This window comes from Delphinus delphis, chromosome 2 (assembly GCF_949987515.2).
Source record: "Delphinus delphis chromosome 2, mDelDel1.2, whole genome shotgun sequence".
In the NCBI taxonomy this organism is placed as follows: domain Eukaryota; kingdom Metazoa; phylum Chordata; class Mammalia; order Artiodactyla; family Delphinidae; genus Delphinus; species Delphinus delphis.
The window spans coordinates 156,875,474-156,897,154 of NC_082684.1; positions in this window are offsets into that span (position 1 = coordinate 156,875,474).

A 21,681-nucleotide genomic window follows, 5' to 3' on the forward strand; every position below is an offset into this window, starting at 1 on the left:
ATCCCCCCCCCAACCCCGTCCGTGGAAAAACTGTCTTCTATGAAACCGGCCCCTGGTGCCCAAAATGTTGGGGACCGCTGGTTTAGAAGATACAGAAGATTGGAATCTTGGTTCACACCCAGCCTGATCACCAGTTAGCGCCTCCCCAGCACCTGATGCCACAAATAATCCCACCTTGTCTCAAGGGTCTGTTGGCTCCACCCCTCCATAAAACTCTAATATAATCAAGTGTCTTTGGGTTTTAGGAATCAGAAGTTGTCCCTAACTAGTTCTAATGAGAAGTCAAACTTTTTAGAACGTCATACAGTGAGCTTAAGGAAGTGAAGTTTAACTGGATCATACAGGAACTAGAAAACCACTGGATTCTTAGGGTCCCACTTTCTCCATCCATTTCCCTTAGGGTTTCTGTCTTCCTTCTCTTCCTTCTCTCACTGAAGACTGTCTTTCCCTGCTTAATCTCTAACATTCACATGGATTAAGGTGACAGCCAACTCATTATCTCCATCATAACCTCTCCACCTTAAAATCCTGTGTGCGAGCGCGCACACACACACACACACACACACACACACACACACAGCCCCCGCACCAGAACTGGACAGGTCCTGCAACCCTCCTCTTTCAGATTACTGGGGAGAGAATGAGATTCTTCACCTCAGCCAGGTAATTAATTACATTGGCAAAGGTGTATGCCCCTGATCCAATCAACCGTACTGTGGTGGGTGACTTATGTAGCCTACTTCATACTTACTAGGGCCTTACTTTAGGTGGACAATGATAAGTAAGGGGAGAAAATGGTAATGCGTATGCTACGTATTTATAGAGAGGGAGACACCTTTCCTCTTCTAAAAAGCCTTCGCTTACTATGCAGTCTGATTTAGATGCCTTTTCTCTGCACTTCTAGAGCATCTTGTTTCTACCTCAATGCTGGGCAAATTCATTAAGGATGAAGTTGCATCTTTATTATTTGGGTCTTTCCCACATTTCTAATACATAATATGTGTTCAGCGAATGCACATTGAAAGGATTAATTAGTGTACAAATGAATAACAAGCACTTGTGGGATCAAACACAGGCAAGGTGGATTGGGTAGATGAAAGATTAGCCTTATGTATGCAAAAATTAAATTAAATATATTGGTTGTGAGCCCTGAGCCCTTTGTAGATCCTAGATTATATATATACTCCCAATTTTATAAAAGAAAACAATTAGTGAAGATAAAAGATAGGATAATTTAACTTACAAAAACTGTCAGAATTATAAAGCTAATTCGCCATTTAAAATTCAATGTGATTTACCATAACAACAGACTTAAGGGGAAAAAAAAAACCAATCATCTCAATAACTTCCAAAAATCTCTCAGAAAACCAGAAATAGAAGGGAATTTCCTTCACCTGATAAAGGGCATCTAATTTTTTAAAAATCTATAGCTAACATATGCTTAATGGGGAAATACTGAACAATTTCCCCTAAGATCAGGAACAGGACAAAAACTCCTTATAACACTCCTATTATACATCAAACTGGGCGTCCTAGACAGTATAATAAGGCATACTAAAAACTTCTAAAAGAATGTACAAAACACTCAGAACTAATAAGTTATTTTAGAAAAGTCGCAGGACACAAGGTCAGTATACAAAAATAAACAGTATTTCTGTACACTAGTATTGAAAAATTGGAATTCAATAATTTTAAAGTAACATTTACAATAGCACCAAAACAAAGCAATACTTAGGTATAAATCTAAAATGTACGTGTACGATCTATATGCTGAAGAGTACAAAACACCAATTAAAGACATCAAAGACGATCTAAATAATCGGAGAGACATACCTTGTTGAAGGAATAGAAGACTCAATACTGTTAAAATGTCAGTTCTTAGCACACTGAGGACTAGGTTTAACTCAACACCAGTCAAAATCCCATTAGGGTTTTTGTGTGTGTGTGTGAATATCTTCAGCTAATTCTAAAATTTATGTAGAAAGGCAAAGGAATTAAAATAGTGAAAACAATTTCTGACAGAGAACTTGTCTCCAGAATACATGAGGAACTCTCAAAATTCAACAAGAAAACATCAAATAAAAATACCAGTTTAAAAAAATGGGTAAAATATTTGAACAGACACTTCACCAACAAAGATATACAGATGGCAAATGAGCTCATAAACAGATGCTCGAAATCATTAGTCATTTGGGAAATGCACATTAAAACCACAGTGAGATACCGTTATAAACATGTTAGAATGGCTTTTATCGAGAAACACTGACAATACCAAATGCTGACAGAGATTTGGAGCAAGGGGAACTCTCATACAGTGCTGGTGGAACTGCAAAATGGTACAGCAGCTTTAGAAAACGGCTTGACAATTTCTCATAAAGCTAAACGTACATTTACTCTATGATTCAGTGATCCTACTCCTCAAAATTTACCCTAGCAAAATAAAAACATTCCCACATACACACAATAGTAAGTCAGCAGAGGTCAGTATCACTCAGAGCATCATAATTCGTCAATGTTTAAATCTGATCAGAGTAAATAAAATATATAAAGATGTAGATAAATTGATAGGAAAAATATTTGACTGCAAAATTTCCCTAAAAATAAATCTGTATGAGACCTAAAGGATGGGAAGAATGGGGACTTATTGTTTAATAGGTACAGAGTTTCAGTTTTATATAATGACATGAGTTATAGAGATGGATGGTAGTAATGGTTTTACAACATTATGAATGCATATCATACCCCAGAACTGTATATTTAAAAATAGTTAAGATGGTAAGTTTTATGTTATTTGTATTTTACCACAATAAAAAATTAAAAACAATATTCCAAGACACTAATAATAAAATGTTAAAATCTCAAAATATTTAAAAAATAAAAATAAACGTATGAATTTATCTTTACTCAGTGTAGTAGGAAACAAAGTTAAACTGCTTTAGCCCAGTGATTTAGATACATGTCACTGGTACTACAGGTTAAAATTAAATTAAAAATTCCTGATCTTTCACATCTGTTATATCATGAAATTATGAGGGTAGTCTCCTGCATATTTCAAGAACAAATACACCAAGAGTTTGGTCATTGTTAGAGAAATGTGCACTGATTGAGACATTTTTGTCCCTACCAATAATATAATGCATAGTTTTAAAGAATTTATGAATGCTGTGACCTGTATCCAGATAGTTTTTTGCAGAACTGGGTATGTTCCACCTGCTAGTCACCTCAGGAGGTTACTACAGTGGTTTGCTTTACTACTTATGTGTCATTAGTGTTGACAAGGCTAATATCCCACCATGGGTTCTTTCCCTGACCTTGAGAGATTATAAAATGACATTCAGCAGATTTCACACGTTTAAATATGCTGGTACTGTTAATGTCATTTTCTTTTCCAGTCACACAGCTGACAGGATACAAATTCCCAAGACCCTACTCAGGTTCCTATAAAGCAGTGAAATGGGAATTTGTGCTCTCCCACCTCCCCCCGCCCCCATCTAATGCTCTTCTCCTCTTCAACGTTGAAACTACCCTGTGTACTGTTACTCTATTTATAGCCCAGACAATTCAGCTCCAGGCAGGTGATTCTACTGAAAGATAAACAGACTTTTAAGAACCCCCCACTGGTTCATAAATGGTCAACTGTGCTGACATAGCAGGCTGCAGGTGACTAAACCCATCCAGGAATGTTGGTCATTTACTACAGCGCTTGGGACCCTGCAGCGTCTTTAGCCAAAGAACAGCTGATACTCTCAGCATTTTTCTCTCTTAACAAAAATCAAAATCAATGGTCATACAAACTGGTTAAAAGTATCAGGTGCATTTTCATCTAATACACCAAAATCCAAAAATAACCTCATTACTACCTTTGCCAGAGTGCTTATTGATTTTTGAGGATCTTTTAGAGGATTTTGTTGAACATTCTTGCCTTTGAAAATGTGATTTGGTCCAGCTGGAGTGGCCTCAGGCACCTCAGAGACACATCCTTCCTCCCTTCTCCCATTGCTCCTTTTTTTGTCTTTCCCCACCCCTGGGGTGAGATCTTGCACATTCTTACATGAAAGGAGTAGATAAAGAATGACAAGAATTCCTCTTTCAGCAGTACATTTCTGCATACCCTTTTTCAATTTCCCATTCCCACCATGGTCTCATTGCATCTTTATGCCATCCAGTTAATGAACTCATGTTGGATCTTCTTACCTCCTAGCTATTTAAGTCTCCCACTATAGTATGAGCTATTCTTGTGGTCACAAACTCATTCTCTTATAAACATGTAACATTATATTAGTTTCAGGTGTACAGCTTATGACTCAATAGTTGTATATATTGAGCAGTGATCATCACAATAAATCTAGTTAACATCCGTCACCATAGATAATTACAAAACAATTTTTTTGGTGTGATGAGAACTTTTCAGATCTATTCTCTTAGCAACTTCCACGTTAAAAATACAGTATTAACTATAGTCACTATGCTATACATTACATCCCTGAGTTATTTTATAACTGGAAGTTTGTACCTTTTGACCACCTTCGCCCATTTCACACCCACTACCCACCTCCTGCCTCTGGCAACCACCAATCTGTCAATCTGTTCTCTTTATTTATGTGCTTGTTTTTTTTTGTTTGTTTTTTTTTTTTTTTTTTAGATTCCACATATAAGTGAGACCATATGGTATTTGTCTTTCTCTGTCTAACTTATTTCACTTAGCTAATGCCCTTAAGGTCCATCCATATTGACGCAAAAGGCAAGATTTCATTCTTTCCTATGGCTGAGTAATATTCCATTGATTACATATACCACATGTTCTTTATCCATTCACTTACTTAGGTTGTTTCTGTCTTGGCTATTGTAAATAATGCTGAACAAATACGTGGGTGCAAATATCTTTTCAAGTTAGTGTTTTTGTCTTCTTCAGATCAGTACCCAGAAGAGGAATTGCTGGATCACATGGTAGTGCTAGTTTTAATTTTTTTGAGGAGCCTCTATATAGTTTTCCACAGTGACTGTACCAATTTACATTCCCACCAGCAGTGCATGAGGGTTCCCTTTTCTCCACATCCTTGCCAACACTTGTTATTTCTTGTCTTTTTGATAATAGCTTTCAAATGCATGATCAAATGCACTTCTCAGAGTGCTACTACTGAGATTTCCCCTAATCACGGTTCTTCAGGGAAACCCTTGCATTGTTCTCTAGTGGAATAGGAATTCTTTATAGGCTTGCATTAACAAACAAGTTGATCTACCCATCAGCTGGGCATGGTGTGAACTGAGATGAGATATTGGTTTGACACAGGTAGATGAATGGAGTCTGAACCCCTTGTTCCTGTAACTTATTTATTATCTCAAAACCTGCTTGGAACCAATTCTGAATAAACCATTTTTGTTGTACAGCAAATCACTGCTGTGTCCATTTGACCTTATGACTTAGTGGTTATGAAAATACCAGCTCATGATGGATACCTCCAGTCACATAATCAGGTAATACTGCCTGGTTAAGAGTTCTTTATCTAAACCAATAGTATGCTGATAGTTTCCTTTCAAATGGCATGACCTGACTTCAGAATCCTTTAGTTCTACATGGCCACTCTCCTATCCACATCTTTACCTACTCCATTAGTGCAATATTGTAATTTATAAGAAATATATACTTGGTCATTCATATGACCAAAATGTGTTTCTTATATGTGTTTGATCTTTGTCTATGGTTCCTGGGACACAGCTCCCAACATCTTTGGAATTTCTGGAGCATAAGAGCAATGGGAACATCTTTTGTCATAATATTTGGTCTCAGTTCTTCAGAGCCATAATGGTGAATTGAGTGCCTTGTTATTCATAATAAGCCTCTTTCCACCACAACTGGGTTTGAGTAATAAATTGTATTTTTGAAAGTACCTATGGATGGGGGCTGGTTTCCCAAGAAACCAACCATGAATAGAGAGTTGGATTTTCAGTCCCACCCCCTGATTTCTGGGGCGGGAAGAGGTGCAAGAGGTGAGTCAATCACCATTGGCCAGTGGTTTAATCAACCATATCTATCTAATGCAGCTTCTATACAAACCCAGAAGGACAAGGTTCAGAGAGCTTTTGGGTTGGTGAACCTATAGAGATTTGGGAAGAATTGCATACCAGGAAAGGACATGTAAACTCCGTACCTTTCTACATACCCTGCCCTGTGCCTCTCTTCCATCTGTCTGTTCCTTATTTATATCCCTTTATTATAAACTAGTGATCTAATAAGTCAAATAGTTTCTCTCAGTTCTGTGAACCACTCTATCAAATTAATCAAACCTAAGGAGGGGATCATGGGAACCTCTAATCTGTACCCAGTCTGTCAAGAATATAGGCGATGACCTGGGATTGCTATTAACGTCTGAAGGGAAGAGGGAAAGGCAGTTCTGTGGAATTGAACCCTTAATCTGTGGAATCTGATACTATCTCTGGATAGAAAGTAGTGTCAGAATTGAGTTGAATTCTCAGACACCCTGCTATTGTCTAAGAACTGCTTGTTGGTGGTGAGGAAAACCTACCCCCTGCCCTAAACACATTGAAATTGGTTTCATAATTACATTTTAATTAGCCAAAATTATCCAGAGAAACAGACAATAGGATGAACTGATAGATAGATGGATGGATGGATGGATGGATAGATAGATAGATAGATAGAAAGATACACAGATAATTTTAAGGAATTGGCTCATGCACACAATTGTGGAGGCTGACAAGTCCAAAATTTGTGGGGTAGGCCAGCCAGCAGGCTAGGAATTCAAGAAGAATATCTATGTTTCAGTCCTGAGGCAGCATTTCTTCTACTTCAGGAAATCTGTCTTTGCTCTTAATGCCATCAACTGATTGGATGAGGTCCACCCATATTATGAAGAGTAATCTGCTTTACTTAGATTTTTAATTATTGATTTAATCTGAAAATACCTTTATAGCCAGGTCTGTGCTAGCATTTAACCAAAAAAAAGGGCACTATAGCCTAGCCATGTTGACATACACAATTAACCATCACATCTGCTCTATATACCTACACCATCTTTACATCTACCAGGTTACACAGACTAAGCAGGAGAACTGCTTGTATCTGGTATCACAGCCTCAGATTGCTTCAGTATTCTCTCTTGCTCTCAGTTCTTCTCAAAATGGATGGACTTCTGAGTTACTCAATGAATGAATCAGAAAAGAAATACTAAGTATGGTAGGTGCTGCCTCCAAAATCATAAGGGACTCGTCAAATGTTGTGCCTGTTTCTTAGTGATAGAGGCTAAAAGGTAGAATAGCATGTCATTCACCTGGGAGGATGTTATTTTGCAGACCAATGGGTTCCTAAAAACTCAACCCCATGAGCAAGGGTTCTTAATAATTTTGTTTTTTTCTCCCACTCTCTGGTGCCCATGTGTATCACCAGGGCATCCAGAGTACTTGCCAAGTTCTCCTGCCTAAGATTGATTGGTAGGGTATCATCAGTATTGTAGACCAGTGTAACAAAGGAATGTCAAGTAGATCAAGTTCCCTTTGAACTATATTGTACCAAAGAGTAGGAGACATAATTTGGCCCTGGTCAGGATTGTAAACCTGTACTATTATTCATCCTAGTTGAATGTGAAATGCTCTTGATCCTCCTCATCACAAGGATGGAAAATAATGCATTTTCAGGATGAATAAATAGCCACACACCAAGTTCCAAAGGCTGTATTTATCCATCCTAGTAAAAATACAACATTTGACATGGCAGCTTTGATTGGTTAAGCATAACTGGTTAATTTTATGTGATCTATTGTAACCCAATGGTTTATAAAGGGGCAATACCAGTGAATTATTTTTTTATGATGGGGACCAACACTCCTACATACTTTGACTATAAGGGCAATACTAATCAGTACCATCCCACCTGATTTGTGCTATGGCTTGTGATTTACTTTCTTGGCTGGTGGGAAGTGGGATGTTCAAGAGCTTCTACTTGACTTGCCAACCATAATGGCCGGGCAAGTAATCTGTGTCCAGAATCTGCCTGTAGTTAGGTGAATTCTTACTAATTATTCAATCAGAGACTGGGGCAACAACTACAGGGTAGGTCTGGGGAGCTATTAAACTGGAAGTCAGAAAAATGGTTTCTCTAAAGAGCCAGAGTAAATATTTTAGGTTTTGCAGATTGTGTGGTATCTATCGCAACTACTCAAAGGTGCTGTGAGAACACAAAAGCAGACGTAGACATTAAAAAATGAACGTGTCTGTGTTCCAGTAAATCTTTGCTTCATAAATTGACAATGGGAAGAATTTGGCTGTGGGTCATAGTTTGCTGATTTCTGCATTAGACCCATATGAGATGAACTTGGGTCAGCACTCTATGTATTATTACCTGACCTCTGTAGAGTCTCACTCTAAGAGGAGGACCATGATGACGTCTTGTTTCCTTTGGTATCAGTGTCAGTTCAGATCATCTATCCAACAGGACTCAAAAGATCTTGGTATTCCCCTTTCCTGAGTATACACTGTTAAATGGACTTGGAGAACTGAGGGATGAGCACTTGTACTGTGTATACTTTGTGTGACATTTCAGGGCCCTTCTGTTGGGGTCACAGGTTCACTTTCAATAGATGCGCTCTGGGTCTGAGAATTTGCTCAGGTCTGCAGTGGGAGGAAGGTATCATGATTTTCCATTGCAACATTTGACATCTGCCTTCTGTTTCCTTACTCTTGATTTCTTGTCATTATTATAAAATCAAGCTGTACCCTTGCTGCTGGCCCATCTATCTCACACCACAGATCTCTGCAAGTCAAGACCCACCGGTTGTCATTCTGGTTTTGCTGTACGTTACAGTGATTATATCTGTCTCACTTCCGATGATTAAATGCTGTCATTTGGGATTGAATATTCTAGAATCCTCTTATCTCAAAGACACTAGGAAGCCCAGTTTCAAAGCAGCTTCTTCCCCTGTCAAGACTGACTTACAGATGATAGTCACTATTATACTTTTTCCACATGTAAAATGAGATTGAAAACCAGAAGAGGTATGTCACCAGCTGATGTTTGTTTTACAAAGACAAGATTAAAACACGTGATTGCCTGTGAAGAAAGTGATTCATTGTCCATTACAAAATGAGTTGGGAGCGCTTCTAATCCATGTCTGGCATAATGAAGAGAAAGGCTCTTAATATATGCCTCCCCACTGAAACTGTGAGGAAGTTACTTCTTACTATCTCTCTTCATTTGCTAGCTGAAGTATCACATTTTCTTTCCCAGGTAGCATCTAACTGGTAGCATATATGGTGATAAAATTGGTTAGGTATGGAGTGTGAAGGCAATTTTAATACTGAATTTATTTAGTCCAGAACATTTCTTTTTGTACATATAAGTGTATCTTAAATCAATTACATCTGATTAAACTCACTTTACATGGTTAGTGTACTGTGGACACTCTTTCACCTCTGGTGCTTTTCCCAAAGATCACAGGAAGAGCATTTAGATGTTCATTTTGTGTGTCACCCTGATGTGCACAAAATCCAATAGATTCAAAAGGAAACACTGCATTAAATTAATTCGGCTTCAGGTTCAAAGGCTCATCATGTATGAAAAACAAAACCAAAGGAAATGATGAGATGCAATGTCACATTTCATTTAATATCTAAATCCACTCAAAACAAGGTAGTATCTAGTTCACTGTAGCCTCACTACATATGGCACAGCTCCTTAGGGAAAGAAAAAAGCTCTGAGAACTTGGAGTTGGCAAATATAATGTGAAGTTATAAATGATTTAGAGGAGCAGTTCTCAACCTTGGTTGCACTTTAGAATTACCAGGGGAGCTAGTAAAATTCCCAATTCTCTGGTTTCACCTCAGGCTAATTAATTCAGGATTTCTGCAGTTAAGACCTAGGCATCAATATTTTTTTAAAGCTCCCCAGATAATCTCAGCCTGTGAGTAAGCCCAAGATCCTCTGATTTAGAGAGTGGTTCTCAAAGGTTGACATGGTTCGAATCACCTAGAAGACTTGTTAATACTCAGATTACTGGACCACACCTTGACAGTTTCTCAAACAGTAGGTCTAGAATTTGCATTTCCAACAAGTTCCCAGTTGATGGTCTTTCTGTTAGTCTGGGGACCACACTTTGAGAACCACAACTAGGAAGACCCCAGTGAGTCTCAGATAAGACGTAAATCCTGTGAGATTACCAATGATATGGTCATAGAAAGACAATAAAAGATACGTCTAAGTACTTCTGTGTGGGGGCAGGGGAGGACCCCTACTACATGTGAGTTCTGTAGGAGTAGGATAAACTATTCTAAATAAATAAAGGCCCTATTTTAGAGACCTGAAGTTCTATAGAAGGAAAGATTCAACTAGCATGAGAACTTAAATATGAGTGTGGGGCTGGGGAGGAGAGAGGAATATGTTTGTGATTTGAAATATTTAGGCCAAATAAGGAAGGGAGAAATATCTACTAGATTTAAATCTTCATTAGTTTGGCAAACTCAAGAATAAGTTATTTTACAGGTGACTTTTATTATCAGCATTAAGGGAACAGAACAAACTAGAAAATATGACTAATGATGATGGTTATAAATTTGTATTGATTTTGGAGTATATGTCACATGATGTCTTTGACTGTTCATGGTTTCATGTTCTACAAATTTGAAATATTTCTTGAAGTATAACTAAGGCTCAAACAGAAGAAGGTCTGTTTCAATTTCTTCTCCTGCCCTGAGATGATACCAAGATTACATAACATTATCAGTATGGTGTATATACTGACATGGAAAAGAGTCCAAGATATTTTGTTAACAAGTAAGTTGTATACAACCTTGTATATTACATAGATATGAAATTGAAAGCATATACCCTAAATATTTACCTATGTTCCTTTGTGAGGAAGAATTTTAGGAGAACATCAGTTTCTATTTTTTTCCATTTTTCAATTTTTAGCTTATTTACTAATAATACTTTACATTGCAGAAATTAAAAAAAAACTTTCAAGAATATATTTTGAAAATTGATCTAAATGGAGGATAAGGATAAACTAAGAACACAGTTGCCAAAACAAACTCCATTTCCTAGCCCCTTTTGAAAGGAATTATAATCATGTGCATAGACGCTGAGGAAATACAAGCACGTGTCATGTCCTTACACATGACACATGAGAATATTTAAAGGGACCAGGGCATGTCTTCCTCACCTTTTTCCCTCATTCCTCCCTCCCTCCCTCTTTCTTTCCTTCCTTTTTTAATTGACTTTATATTTTTAGAGCAGTTTCAAGTTCACAGCAAAATTGAGAGTATAGAGATTTCCCATATACCCTCTGCCCTTGCACATGCATACCCTCCCCAACTATCAACATCCCCAATCAGAGTGGTATATTTGTAAGAACTGATGAACCTATGTTGACATATCATAATCACCCAAAGTCCATAGTTTACATTGCAGTTTATTTTTGGTGCTGTACATTCTACTGGTTTGAACACATGTATAATAACATATATCCAACATTATAGTACCATATAGAGTATTTTCACTGCCCTAAAAATCTGCTGTGTTCTGCTTTTTTTATCCCTCTGCCCAACCTCACCCTCTGACAACCAATGATTTACTCTAAATTTTAGAGTCCAAGCTCAAACTGCTTGCCGTACAACAGGCCAATAAATGGAGAGACAAGTTGTTGAGGGCAAAGAATAGGGACTTCAGCCAGCAAACCTAGAAGATGGTGGACTTCTGCCACAAAGAACCATCTTGCCTGAGTTAGAATTCAGGTTTCTTTTATACTAAAAGGGGAGAGACTAAAAGTCAATCACTTCCTGGTTTCGGTTAGCCTCCAGAGGGAATGTGTTAATTTCTTCCTCCCTGCAGTCATTGACAGGTGGACCTGGTCAGGATGTTTCCTGTGAGCTTAGCAAAGGTATTTTAGCTTATTGCTTATTACCTGGGAGACAGGGTTCCCAGAGATGGGCCATTATGTATAATTTAAGCTTATAGGCCATATCCCTTTAGTGATTAACTTGTGATAGAATACAAAACGTTCCTCCCTATTACACTTCCCCTCTGTCAATGACCATTCCACAGTCTTGTGGGAAAGGGGATGAAAACCACTCTGGCTGGCTACTTCCTTCCTTTCCTGCTGAAAGGAGGTGACGAATATTCCTTAGAATCTTTAGTCAGTCCTTTTTTATCTACAACTATCTGAATCCGATGAAACCTCTTAGCACTTTGTTGTCTAATTCGTAATTGAACTTGGGGTTTTGGTTCCAGTTCCCAATATATATACTAAGTTCCTGTACTATTTATTTGGACAAAATTACACAAACTGTTTGACCCTTCTGCAGCTACAGTGGAATTCCCATCTACTTCAGTTGGATGGGCAGGCCTGTTGGAGGCAAAGTCATGAACAAGGTTAGTATAGAGCCCAGAGTTTTAATGTAATTGGCAACCGCTAGGTCTTTCAGCATTTGTAGATTCTCCTGCAAGGCCTTATCCCAAGTTAAATTAGTCTCTTGACATATTTTAGTGACATTCCCTTTTAATGTATGATTCATTTTCTGGGGTTTTCCTGTTAATTGTGGTCTCCAGGATGAATGTAGTTTTAATGCCTTAATCTAAATCAGGGGATAATTTTCCTAAGGAGGGCTTTAACCCCGTCAGAGAGTTTCTCGCCACGTGGGATCTCTTTCCACCCATCCTGAGAAAGTAACCACACAAACACTAGTAGGTTATCTGAAATTTCTTGCAGTTTGAGGCATTTGAGTAAAGTCTGTTTTCAATCCTTGGTTGGGCAGGTTCCTCTGTGTTGAGTCCCCATCTGGGGAGGTCTGATAGCGGTCTTTGGGTTATAAGACCTTGTGGGAAAGAGCTCTGTCTCCTTTTCTGGGTTTTTTTACGAGTGCCATCTGTAGGCTTAGAGCATGTTCTGGTGGGACTCTGATGTCAAGATATTCTGGTGTAAAATTTCAGGGTGAGGTCTTTGGGAAAGTTAATCAGCTCATTCCCCACGATCAATTTCACCCGGGGCTCCTATGGGGAATTGGGCACCTCAAGTCCAAGGGAGCCCCTGGGCCTCTTCAGAGTGTTCCTCTTTCTACCATATGAGAGGCTCTCGTCTTTTATTGTTCTTCTGTTTCAGCCAAGGGCAATCTGTTTTCCAATGTTTCTTCTCCTTACAGTAAGTGCATTGTTCCTTCCCCAATGGGGGCTTACCCCTATTCCCGTTACTCACCTTCCGGGAAGCCAGTGCCGCTGCCAAAAAAGTGCCATTTCCTTTTGCATCTTCTTCTGTTGTCGTTCCTATTAAACACTTTAAAAGCAACATCTACCAGTTGATAAGGGTGCATTCCAAATGTGCCATCTACTTTTTGCAATGTTCTCCTGATGTCTGAGGCACTTTGCCCAAAAAGGTCAAATTTACCATTCTAATATTTTCATGGGCCTCCGGATCTGCATTAGTATGATGTCTGTAAGCCTGATAAATCCTTTCCAAAAATTCAGAGAGGTCTTCATTTGTTTTGCTGAATTTCTTGAATTTTGTTCAATCTCTTTTGCCTTGGTTTCCCTTTTCAAGGCCCTGCCAAGATGCACTAATGAGTAGTGCTTTAATAAGGGCCTTCTTCCGTCCCAGGGTCCCCATTTGGTTCAGCTGTGGGTGCTGCCAAGTGGGCTTCCAGTGTAGAGGATCCTCCCTATAAGGAGGGTTGAGATCTTTCCAACTAAACAAGTATGAGAAACCCTGCAGGCCGGTCGTTTGCATTTAGGCCCCCACGAGATAAGGTCGTAAGGGAAATAGCCCTGTCCCAGAAGTGGCTCCTGGCCCAAACTGGGTGCCCTGTCGGATCTTAGATGGCGATACCAGACCAAGTCCCTGTGCCCCAGAAACTAACACAGGATTTTCTAATTGATCGCTATACAAAACACAAACAGCACAAACAAATGCTAGCATCCAAAGAAATAAATGAACTGGTTCACAAATCAGGTAAAAGTCCAACAACTCTTTCCTCTCTCTAACAGGGTACCCCACTCAAATACAAACAAATTGGCATATTCCAGAGAAAAAGCCCCAAACAGAGAGGAAATAAAGTTTCTGGCTGTACACAGCAGAGTGACTTACCTTACTGTATGGAGCCTGTCGACTCCCAAATGCCGATTCCTTGCTCCAACTGCCAAGCTCTGGGGCAGCCAGTGCCACTTCGAGGAACTCTGAAGGGCAGCCCCTCAGGACAAGTGGTCCCCAGGGCCTTACCTGAAAATTCTTCAACTAAAAGAGGAGGGACTAAAGTCAAACACTTCCTGGTTCCCATCAGCCTCTGGAGGGGTTGTGTTAATTTCTTCCTCCCTGTAGTCCTTCACAGGTGGGCCTGGATGTTTCCTGTGAGCATAACAAAGGTATTTTAGCTTAATGCTCATTACCTGGGAGGCAGGGTTCCCAGAGGTGGGCCATTATGTATAATTTAAGCTTATAGGCAACATCCCTTTTGTGATTAACTTGTAATAGAATACAAAATGTTCTTCCCTGTTACATAATGTTACCTGTTGGTTTTTTAAAGATATTCTTTATCAAGTTGGGTAAGTTCCCTCTATTCCAGTTTACTGGGAGTTTTTACTATGGATAGGTTTTAGGATTTTGTCAGTTGCTTTTTCTGAATCTCTTGATATGATATTGTGATTTTTCTTCTTTATCCCATTGATGTGATGGGGTACATTAATGTTTAACCAGCCTCGCATACCTGGACTAGGTCTCACTTGGTCATAATATATGATTCTTTGTACATGTTGTTAGATTCCATTTGCTAATATTTTTTAAAGGATTTTTTTCATCTGTGTTCATGAGAGAGATTTGTAGTTTTCTTTTATTGTAATGTCTTTGCCTGGTTTTGGTATTAGAGTGATGCTGACCTCATAGAACAAGTTAAGGAATATTCCCTCTGCTTCTCTCTTCTGAAAGAGACTGTAGAAAATTGGTATAATTTCTTTCTCAAATGGTTGGTAAAATTCAACAGTGAACCCATCTGAAACTGGTGATCTCTCTTTCAGAAGGTTATTGCTTATTGATTCATCTTCTGTCATTGATCTTGGACTATTCAGATATTCTTCTTGTGTGAGTTTTGATAGATTGTGTCTTTCAAGGAATTGATTCATTTCATCTAGGTTATCAAATTTGTGGGCATAGAATTGTTCATAGTATTCCTTTATTATCCTTTTAATGTCCACAGGTTCTGTAATGATGTACCCTGTTTTATTTCTGATATTAGTAATTTGTGTCCTCTCTTTTTTCTCTTAAGTAGCCTGTCTAGAAGCTTATCAATTTTATTAATCTTTCAACAAACAATGATGGTTTTACTGATTTGTCTCTATCAATTTCCTGCTTTCAATTTCATTGATTCCTACTCTATTTCTTATTGTTTCTTTTTTTCGTTTTCTTACTTTGGATTTAATTTGCTCTTTTTCTAGTTTCCTAAGGCAGAAATTTAGATTATTGATTTTAGATAATCTGTTCTAATATATACATTCAATGCTATAAATTTCCCCTTTGGCACTGCTTTTACTGCTTCTCACAAATTTTGACAAGTTGTGTTTTTGTTTTCATTTAGTTCAAAATATTTTTGAGTTTTATTGAAATTTTTCTTTGAATTATGCGTTATTTAGAAGTGTGATGTTATTCTCCATGTATTTGGGGGTTTTCTAGTTATCTTTCCACTATAGATTTCTAGTTTGAATCCAGGGTGCTCTGAGAACAGACATTGTATGATTTCTAATCTTTTCAATTTTTTTAAGGTGTATTTTGTGGCTCAGAATGTGGTCTATCTTGGGGAATGTTTCATGTGAACTTGAGAAGAATGTGCAGGCATACCTTAGAGATATTGCAAGTTTGGTTCCAGGCCACCACAATAAAGCAAAAAATGCAATATCAATAAAGCAAGCCACATAAATTTTTGGCTTCCCAGCACATATAAATTTATATTTACACTATACTGTAGTCTATTGAGTATGCCATAGCATTATGTCTTAAAAAAAGGTACATATCTTAATTTAAAAAATACTTCATTGCTAAAATATGCTAACCATCATCTGAGCCTTCAGAAAGTCATAATCTTTTTACCATAGTGACATCAAAGATCACTGATCACAGATCACCATAATAAATATAATAATAAAGGAAAAGTTTGAAGTGTTTTGAGAATTACCAAAATGTGACACAGAGACACGAAGCAAGCAAATGCTGTTGGAAATATGGCATCATTTTTCCAAACTGTTCAATGCAGGGTTGCCACAAACCTTTAATTTGTAATAAATGTAAAGTGCAGTAAAGTGAAGCACAATAAAACAAAGTATGCCTACATGTTCTGCTGTTTTTGGATGATGTGCTCTATCGATGTCAGTTATATCCATTTGATTGGTGGTGTTGTTGAGTTCAACTTTGTCCTTACTGATTCTGTGCCTGCTGGATCTGTCCATTTCTGAGAGAGGTGTGGTGAAGTCTCCAAAATAATAGCAGATTTATCTATTTCTCTTTGCACGTCTATCAGTTTTTGCCTCGTGTGCACTTTGTTGCCAGGCACATAGACATTAAGGATTGTTATGTCTTCCTTGAGTATTGACCTCTTTATCATGATGTAATGCCCCTCTTAATCCTTGATAACTTTTCTTCCCTTGAATTTTGCTCTCTCTCTAATTAATATAGCTACTACTCCTGCTTTTAAAATTAGTATTATCGTGGTAATTTTTCTTCATCTACTTATTTTTAATCTATATGTGTTTTTATATTTAAAGTGGGTTTTTTGAAAACAACATGTATTTGCATCTTGTTCATTGATCCACTCTGACAGTCTCTGTCTTTTCATTCATACATTTGGACCATTAACATTTAAAGTGACTATATATTGATATAATTAGATTAATATATATGATATTGTTACTGTTTTCTATTGATTGCCCTTGTCTTTTTTTTTTTGATTGCCCTTGTCTTTTGTTTCTATTTTTGTCTTCCACTTTTTTCTGCCTTTTTTGTGTTTAATTGAGCATTTCATATGATTTTACTTTCTCTCCTTTCTTAGCATATAAGCACTTTGTTTTTTTCTGTTTTTGTTTTTTTTTTTTTTTTTACTTTTTTCAGTGGTTGCATAAGAGTCTGCAATATACATTTACAGTCAATCCAAGTCTACTTTCAGATAACTCTATACCATGTCATGGGTAGCATGAGTACCTTATAATAACATAATCAAATTCCTCACTCTTGTCCTTTGTATCATTACTGTCACTCATTTTACAACTATAAAATATACATTACATATTTATATGTATATAGAAATATATGTATATATATAAAATATACATATACACAAGCATACATTTTTGGTATTATTTTGAACAAGCTGTTATCTGTTACGTCAATTAAGAATAAACAAAATATAAAAGTGTTCTGTTTTTTTTTTTACTTTCACTTATTCCTTCTTTGATATTTTTCCTTACTTTATGTGGATCCAAATCTCTGACCTATATTGTTTTTCCTGCCTCTAAAGAACTTCTTTTAACATTTCTTTCAAAGCAGGTCTACTGGCAACAAATTTTCGCATGTGAAAGTCTTTATTTCTACTTCACTTTTGAAGGATAATTTTACAGGCTAAGAATTCTAAGTTGGGGTTTTTTTCTTGCAATGCTTGAAGTATTTTACTCCACTCCCATCTTGCTCGCATGGGTTCCAAGGACAAGTTGAATGTAATTCTTATCTTTGTTCCTCTATACGTAAGGTGCTTTTATCCTCTGGCTTCTTTCAGCCCTTTTTCCTTATCTTTGATTTTCTGTAGTTTGAATATGATACACCTTGGTGTAGTTGTTGGCAGTTATCCTGCTTAGTGTTCTCGGAACTTCCTGGATCCGTTGTTTGACTTCTGACATTAATTTAGGGAAACTCTCAGTCATTGTTGTTTCAAATATTTCTTCTGTTCATTTCTCTCTTCTCCTTCTGGTATTCCCATTATCTGTATGTTACATTTTATGTAGGTGTCCCACAGTCCTCAGATAGTCTGTCCTTTTCAATCTTTGTTCTCTTGCTTTTCCATTTGGAGGATCCTACTGACATATTTGCTAACTCAGACATTCTGTTCTCAGACGTGTCCAGTCCACTAATGAGCCCATCAAAGGCATTCTTCGTTTACTACAATGCTCTTTTATCTCTGTGTTTGGTTCTTTCTTAGGATTTCTAACTCTCCACTCACATTGCCCATCTGTTCTTGCATACTGTCTACTTTATCCATTAGGGCCTTTAGTATATTAATCAGAGTTGTTTCAAATTCATAGTCTGATCATTCCAGTCTCCCTGCCATGTCTAGTTCTGATGCTTGCTCTATCTCTTCAGTTTGTGTTTTTTACCTTTGGTATGTCTTGTAATTTTTTCTTGGTAGTTGGATGTAGTGCACCAGGTAAAAGGAACTGTTGTAAATAGACCTTCAGTAATGTTGCGGTGAAGTGTGGGTGGAGGGGAAGTGTTTTATAGCTTATGATTAGGTCTCGGTCTTTTAGTGAGCTTAGGCCTCTGGACTGTGAACTTCACAAGGGTTTCTCAGTGTTTTCTCTCCCCTCTTAGGTGGAACAGGATGACTAGAGTGGACTAGAGTTGGCATTTCCTTTCTCCCACATGAAAGGGTAGAGGGGGCTGGATTTGGGTGCTTCCCTTCCCCCAGGTCCATTAGGCCCTGATAATAACCCAGCAGGTTAGGCTCTGGTTAACTAGTTTCCCCTGAGGGCAGGCCTTATTAAGGAGAACAGATTCTTTATTCCAAAGCAGTTCCTTTCCCTCCCCGACTCCCATGGAGGAATGAGGGGATTTTTCTCCACTATTTACTGTGAGAACCTGGTTAAGCTCCTAGAGGTAAATCTCACAATATTTTGGGGGTGACCCATGACTGGGCCCTCCTGGATTTTTTTAACTCTTAGACTGGTCCACACTAAGCCTCCAGTAATTTTTCAATTACAGCTCAGGTTTTCCTACCCTGACACTGGTCCCCACAGTAGTTTTTGCTTATTAGTCTCTTCTTGGTAAGCCACAGTTGCCTGTCTGTCTCTCCAGTACGGGGGGCAGTGGTTTGCCTGTGTTCTTCCCTGTCTAATGGATTCAAGAAGAGATGTTGATTTTTCAGTCAGTTCAGCTTTTTACTTGTTAGTAGGACAGAATGGTGACTTTCAAGTTCCTTACGTGTGGAACTGGAAATTGGTAACTGAGGCAGGTCTTTTTTTGCTCCTTCCTTCTTCCAAGAATGCAGATGTGGTGCCTGGAGCATGAGTAGCTAACTGAGACCATGAAACAAAAGCCATAGAGATGATAGTGGAAATATAAAAGACAGAAAGAAGTTTGTTTCCAGTATCATGGGGTGTTCTAGCCCTGCATTTCCTGAATCCAGACTTCCAGAACATGAAAGGAAAATAAACCTTATTTGCTTTTAGCTGCTATTTTTCTTCAGGTTCTACATCACTCAGAACTGAGCCGTATCCTAAATATTAAGTTGATGAGGAAGAAGGTCTATATTTCAAATCTTGGTTTCTAGGAGATGTTGATGGTGTGAACATAATATATAAAGTTATCACAACTAAGGTATGGCTTCAGGAGGAGAAAATAGACATTCTGTGGTAATTTCTGAAGTCCTGGCAGGACTTTGAGGATTTTATTATTACCTATAGGAAAGAAAATTCCTGCTGATACCATGACAGGGTAAGTTGGAAAGACTTCTTTTGAAGCTGTCTTCTAGATGCAGGAACTGAATCACACCTCTCTTTTCATTAAACAAGTTGTAGTAACTTCCTAAGAGACCAGAAAATTAATACAGAATGGAGGAAACTACCTCCCAGTGGAAAGACATTTAATTAGTAGAAGTTTAAAAGTTACTAGCTTTAGTTTTTTAATTTAGAGCTTTTCTGAACTGCCATTACACCATCTTAACAAGAATGTACAGAAAATCAATAAACTGTAAAGTTTCAGTGTAGTGTAATATGACTAAACTTGAAAATATTGTGCAATATGGCATTATCGTGAGCTAATCCTACCAGATTTTTTTCTTGTTACTACAATCCCTTTTAATGCATTGTAGTCCTCAGATAATGTACCTTTTATTTTAAAGTTAAGTCATTTCTGTACAGTGGGGAGTGGTCCCTTGAGGAAACTTGATCTCAAGTCCTTTTTTTTTTAAAGCAAAATGAATGTCAGGTAAAGTTTCTAGATAACCCCTGAAAATTCAGAACTCATCCACAGTAAATTCTCAGTGTGTAAAATCAAGAATTAGTGAAAGCATAAAACAATAAATAGAATAGGGTTCTTTTCAGATTAACGAACAGTTTACACAATGCTAGTGCAATTCTGAAGTATAGCAATGTGTATATTTCCCATTTCTTTGGGAAAAAAAGCGGTCTGCTCTTAAATTTGGGGCGAAGGGTTCTTTTTATTCTGTGAATTTGGGAGTTGTCAAATTTAACTGGCTTCTAAAATCAGCCTGTTCTCCATTTAACTCATGGATGACTCTTGGAATAACTGGACATTCAAATATTCTCATTCCAAACCATTTTCTTCTTGCTTCCCGTATTATCAACACAATCCCCTTCCAAAATATTAAAGTTTTGAATTACTCTATTTAAAATGCTCAACTTTTTTTTTTGCAAATTAGCCAAGCTGCTAGTAGTCCAGTGTATCTCGTTTGTGCCAGGCTACTCCACATTATGTCCCTGGATATGAGGTGGGGCACAGAAGCCAGGGTTCCCTAGACTCACCTACTAGGATGAGTCAGGAACTAAATTAGCTGTTCCTCATTTTGGAACTGGCAGCAGAGAAGCCAGGAGGGTAAAATACATAATGCATGGTGGACAGTTGCCTCAGGACATGGTTGGTCATCATTGGTGTCTTTTAAGTCAGGCAAGCAGAAACATATGGAAGCTGAGTTATAGCAGAGAAAACCAGAAGAGTAAGTGTGCATAATACAAAGTGTGCACTTATTTCGAATCATGATCATTGCTGGAAGCATTCAGGTTTCTGGTTCATGTGTTTGAGGGCTGGGGTAGTTTTCCAGGGCCTGAAAAGTAGACTGGAAAGAACAAAATTGCCAAGGCATAGGAGATAGGAGTTCTTAGGCAGGCTCTCAGACTGATACTCTGTAACAAGGACAAGGACAGATCCTCATTCGAACTCAAGTGGTTCAAGTTGAAGAATTCTGCTCCTGAAACCCCAACATCACAATTGAGTTTAACTTTGGCTGGGAAGCAGTGAAGGACCTATATGGAAACTGAATCATGAGGCATAGAAATAAATATAGGTATTAGTGGATTTAAAAACAAGAAAAAGAAGGGAAAAGTAGAAAGGAGAAGAGAAGGAAGAGGACAGATTTGGAGGAGAGAAACAGAAACAGAAGGAGAAATGTTTAATAATCCTTAATTCTGTGCAAGGAACAGTTGTTGGCATTTTACCTGTATTCACTCGTTGAATCCTTACAGCCCCATTCTAGTGGATTGAGTGGTGGCCCCCCAAAAGATATATCATGTCCTAATCCCCAGAACCTGTGAACGTTACCCTATTTGGAAAAACGGTCTTTGCAGATGAAATTAAGGATCCTGAGATGAGATCATCCTGGATTGTCCAGTGGTCCCTCAATCCAATGACAAATGTCCTTTTTAGAGACATACAGAGGAGGCATTGTAACAATGGAAGCAGACTGGAGTGATGCAGCCAC